Raw genomic sequence first — 5,790 nt, 5'->3', positions numbered from 1 at the left:
CAAAACCAAAAAGGGATTGATGGCTACCTGGGATGATAGTGATTCTAACTCTGATGAACAGGCTAATGTGGCGCTCATGGCCACCACATCCAGGAACACCTCAGATGAAGAATCTGAATCAGAAGAGGTATTTTTCTGAACTCTCTCGATCTGACCTAGAATCATGTTTGTCTGAAACTCTCAGCTCATATCAGAAACTAAAACAAAAATTTAAAGCTATAAAAGGCGTTCTTGAAGAAACATTTGAAGAATGTGGCAAACTTGAGAAAACCATTTCAGAACTAAAAGATGAAAACAGATCTTTGACATTAGAAAGAGATGCAACAAAGAAAAATTGCTCAAAACTTGAAGAAGCGTTATCTCAAGCTCCACAAACTTCAAACACAATAATTTATAAATATGAAAAAGCTTTTCAAAAGTTTCTGAAAAATGGGATAGGGAGGAGTATTATGGCATCCATGATTTATGGAGTCAGTCAAAACAATAGAAGAGGAATTGGGTATGATCCTAGTGAAGATAAAATTTCTACTAATGACCAACCTAAATCTCCATTCTCATATCACTACACACACACACACACACAAGAGAAAAAATTTGATAATGCTAGAAAACCCAAAGTGATAAGAAACTCTGGGAAAACTAATCATAAAGGACCCAAAAGACTCTCGGTACCAAAGGATAAGATTGTTTATGTTGCAGATATCTTATGCAGCAAAGTTCAAACACCAGTCATGGTACCTGGACTCTGGATGCTCGCGACACATGACGGGAAGAAAGTTTATGTTCCAAAGCCTGGAACTTAAAGATGCTGGATTCGTAGGCTTCGGAGGAGATCAGAAAGGAAGGATCAGAGGCTCCGGAACTATTGGTAATGGTACTCTTCCCTCTATATTTGATGTCCTTTATGTAGAAGGATTAATGCATAACTTGTTATCCATAAGTCAATTAAGTGATAACGGTTATGATGTAATCTTTAATCAAAAAACATGTAAAGCCATAAATCAAAACAATGGTTCTGTCCTATTCACGGGCAAGAGGAAAAACAATATTTATAAAATAAACCTTTTTGATTTAAAAGAACAAAATGTGAAATGTTTGATGTCTGTTCACGAAGAGCAATGGGTATGGCATAAATGCTTGGGCCACATTAGCATGAGGAAATTATCTCAGCTAAATAAACTCGAGTTAGTCAGAGGCCTACCTAAGCTGAAGTTTTCTTCAGATGCTCTGTGTGAAGCATGTCAGAAAGGAAAATTTTCAAAAACATCTTTCAAAAAGAAAAATATTGTTTCTACCTCTAAGCCTCTGGAACTTCTTCACATTGATTTATTTGGTCTTGTGAAAACAACATCAGTAAATGGAAAGAAGTATGGACTAGTCATTGTTGATGATTTCAGTCGCTGGACATGGGTGAAATTCCTAAAGCACAAGAGTGAGTCTCACTCTGTATTCACTAGCTTCTGTTCCAAAGTGCAAAAAGAATTTGACTCTAAAATTGTAAGAGTCAGAAGTGATCATGGTGGGGAATTTGAAAACAAATTTTTTGAGGAATTATTTGACTCTAATGGAATATCCCATGATTTCTCCTGCCCTAGAACTCCACAACAAAATGGAGTTGTAGAGAGGAAGAATAGGACACTCCAAGAGATGGTCAGAACTATGATCAATGAAACAAATGTGGCTAAGCACTTTTGGGCCGAAGCTGTAAATACAGCGTGTTACATTCAGAATAGAATCTCCATAAGACCTATTCTGGAAAAGACTCCCTATGAACTGTGTAAAGGAAGAAAACCAAACATTTCATATTTTCATCCTTTTGGATGTTCTTGTTTCATCTTAAATACTAAGGAACATATGAACAAGTTTGATTCCAAAGCACAAAAAGGTATTATGTTAGGATACTCAGAACGCTCTAAAGGCTACAGAGTATATAATACAGAAACCAAAATTATGGAAGAAACAATTCATGTCAGATTTGACGATAAGCTTGACCCTGAAAAGTCAAAGCTAGTTGAGAATTTTGCAGATTTGGAGATCACTCTTGCAGGATCTGACAAGAAGATTGAAGCTCCAGAAGCAACTATCATTCAAACTCCTGAAGGAACTAACTTCCCAGTAATCCCAAAGAAAGCTAAAAGTCGTCTCAACATATCTGAAGAGTTGATTCTGGGAAATAAGGACGAACCTGTCCGAACTAGGTCTACCTTCAAGACTTCTGAAGAAACTCCTATGGGACTAGTATCTCTGATCGAGCCTACGTCCTGTGATGAGGCACTTCAAGATAACGACTGGATTCTAGCCATGCAAGAAGAGCTAGATCAATTCACGAAGAACGACGTCTGGGATCTTGTTCCTAAGCCCATAGGCACTCACGTTAACGGAACCAGATGGGTGTTCAGAAATAAGCTGAATGAGAAAGGAGAAGTCGTCAGAAACAAAGCTCGACTGGTGGCTCAAGGTTACTGATCACACTAAAATTTACGTATTTTCGACTCCGATTTCGCATGCATTCTAGTTGTTTTATTATCATTTTATTGTGTTATTACTGTGTTTTCCTTTGTTTTCAGGTTTTTACTTTAATCGGAGCCCCGATCGAGAAAAGGAGTGAAAAAGGGCTAAAAACCCTAAAATTCAACATTTTGTGCTTATGGCCTACCCCATGGCGGGCGCTACAGACCAAGCCATGACGTGTCCAAGTCCAACTTCCTCAACTCCCATGTTTCCCCACTTCATCCACTAAGGCGCCCCACTTTGTGCTTGTGGCGGGCGCCATAGCCTTGTGGCGGGCGCCATAGCCTTGTGGCGGGCGCCACAAGAAGGAAACGGTTTCCTCTATTTTCAAGTTGAAGGGCATCCAAGTCAATTTCCCCTTTTTTATTTGCTTATAAATAGAAACGCGAATTCAGTTTTACAATCATCCAAACTTAGAGCAGAGGCAAACTCAGAAGCAAATTTGTTTCACTTAGGCATATATTCAGTATTTTATAGTGGTAATCGCTTCGTATTGGAGTGTTACCACAATTGTGTAATCAAGTCTGTGATAGAGTCTGTAATCGAGTTTGGAGCACTTTGGAAGGAAGTTAATCCTGCCGCCATTTTCTTTTCCGCATTGCAATTTACTCAGCCCTCCGATTGGAGCAGGTTTTTATTACTCGCCTTTACTTTATTTATTTCCCGCACTCGCCTTTACTTTATTTATTTCCCGCACTCGCTTTTAGTTTATTTATTTCCCGCACTCGCTTTTACTTTATTTATTTCCCGCACTCGCTTTAGTTTTATTTATTTCCCGCACTCGCTTTAAATTATTTAATTTCCGCACTCGCACTACTTTTATTTACTTTCCGCACTCGCACTACTTTTATTTACTTTCCGCACTCGCACTACTTTTATTTAATTTCCGCACTCGCACTACTTTTATTTATTTTAATGCACTTTTACTTTACCATGTCTAGCTAAATTTATAAGGCTAGAATGTAAGGATCGTAATTAAACCAGTAATCCGTACAATTGTTCGTAGAAACACTTAAGGGCTATTTTAACTTTCAACTTAAGTTTTCCCGCACTTCAATTCCGTTGGGTAAGATCGAAAGCCGTCCAACGTCTTTATAAACTTAATTGTTTTTAACTATTTCAAAAACAGCGAAAGCGCTTTGTCTAGTTCATTAGGAGTTTTTAACATAAAGAAGAAAAGAGATTTTAAAACTATTTTCGGACGCGTTTATAAGTTTAGAGTCTGGTTCATAAGAACCTCTTTTGGTTAAGAAATCCAGGTTATAATACTTTTCAACTTAGTCAAGATACTATATTTCTTAAAAATAGGTTTACTACTCTAACGCAATGTGCGCCTTTTTATAAGTGACAATAAGAGGGTTTGATTAGGGAGTACAACTCGAATCTGAATACGCGAAAGCGACAGTTCCTGTTAAATTAGTTCTTTTCAAAGTAGGAAACACTGCCCATAAGTAGCTCTACTAGCAAGTACCTGGATTATCAATTAATTATGTGAATTACATTCGACCCTGTCTTTATTAATTAATCTTTAACTCAACACTTTATTTTTCATTGCACACTCCACAAAAAAAAACACTTATTTTGATTGCCTTTGATAAACACCATAACGACAGATAACGATAGATTGACACTTGGTCTCTGTGGATACGATAATCTTTTATATTACTCTAACGCGTTCGTATACTTGCGAACACCGCATCAAGTTATTGACCGCATCAAGTTTTTGGCGCCGTAGCCGGGGACCAATTTCGTCAAATTTCATTTTCCTGTTGTTATATCGTTTAGACTTAGGCTATTTCCCGCCGGTCGATGCGAAGAACTCGCAGCACCGGAAGTTTAAGATTAGTATACCCTCTGGCGGAACCTGAACATTACGCTCGCGCACATTTATTCTTTCATAGAATTAAGAGAGCTATGGCCGAAGATCAAAACCAAAGACCTCTTAAGGACTTCGCTCAACCATCTAATGAAGAACCTAGTTCTAGTATAGTAAACCCAATAATCCCTGCCAATAATTTTGAACTTAAACCATCCCTATTACAACTAGTGCAACAAAGACAATTCGCGGGTCTCGCTACCGAGAACCCTAACCAACATTTAAAAATATTTCTTCAATTAGCAGATACTTTTAAAACCAATGGAGCTTCTCCTGAGGCAATACGTTTAAGATTATTTCCTTTTTCCCTCAGAGATAAAGCTCTATCATGGTTAGATTCCCTTCCGCCCAATTCCATTACGACTTGGGATAACCTTAGAAGAGTTTTTCTTGCTAGATATTTTCCCCCGAGTAAGACCGCCGTTCTTCGAAACCATATAACTAGATTTACCCAAAACCATGGAGAATCGCTGTTCGAAGCTTGGGAGAGATATAAAGAGTTGTTACGAGCATGCCCACATCATGGTTTAGAAAATTGGTTAATCATTCAAACCTTCTATAATGGACTTCATTACAACACAAAGATGACCATCGACGCTGTCGCAGGCGGTGCTCTGATGAACAAACCTTACCCTGAAGCTAGTGCCCTCATCGAAGACATGGCTCAAAACCATCAATCATGGGGAGTCGAACGAGCGACAGTAGAGAAGAAGGAAGCCCAAGGAGGAGTGCATGAACTAAGCTCTATAGACATGATGCAGGCTAAAATGGACGCATTAGCCCTTAAGGTCGAGCATATGTGCATAAACCCGAATGCTGTAGCCGCAGTTTCATCGGATTGTGAGATATATGGAACACAAGGACACCAATCCGCAGAATGCAGTCTATTGAACGAAACCCACTCCGAGCAAGTGAACTACACCCAAGGGAACCCATATTCGAATACCTATAATCCTAGATGGAGGAATCACCATAACTTCTCCTATAAAAACAATAACCCTATTCAAAATAATGCACCTCCGAGAACTAGTTATCAAGCCCCTAGATCAAATCAACCTATGCAACCTGTACCACCAAAGCCGAGCCTTGAGAAAATTATGGAAAATTTTATCACCGCTCAAACCCAACAAAACAAGGAGTTCATGAATCAAAACATTCATGTTAACGAATTGATTACTCAGTTAGGAACCAAGGTTGACCAAATAGTTACTCATACCAAGATGCTTGAAACCCAGATCTCTCAGGTAGCTTTAAACCAAGCCCCTCAGACTACACCTGGAGGACAATTCCCTGGACAACCTCAACATAATCCGAGAGGACAAGCCAATGCCATTACCCTACGAAGTGGGAACGCTTATGATGAGCCACCAAACCCTAGATTGAGTGAACCCGAAACTTCTAAG

The 5,790-nt window shown here is 38.9% G+C and overlaps 1 non-coding gene across 1 annotated transcript; it reads right to left on the bottom strand.

The window, feature by feature from the left end:
* Window positions 1-4,809: 4,809 nt before the first annotated feature.
* On the bottom strand, window positions 4,810-4,916 carry LOC127088374 (small nucleolar RNA R71). The gene has a single exon (XR_007790212.1). It is a non-coding gene; the product is annotated as a small nucleolar RNA R71 (small nucleolar RNA).
* Window positions 4,917-5,790: the final 874 nt, after the last annotated feature.

The sequence above is a fragment of the Lathyrus oleraceus genome, chromosome 5, assembly GCF_024323335.1.
Source record: "Lathyrus oleraceus cultivar Zhongwan6 chromosome 5, CAAS_Psat_ZW6_1.0, whole genome shotgun sequence".
NCBI classification, from domain to species: Eukaryota; Viridiplantae; Streptophyta; class Magnoliopsida; order Fabales; family Fabaceae; genus Lathyrus; species Lathyrus oleraceus.
Note: the sequence above shows the minus strand (reverse complement) of the source record. Positions and strands in the feature narration are given on the sequence as shown.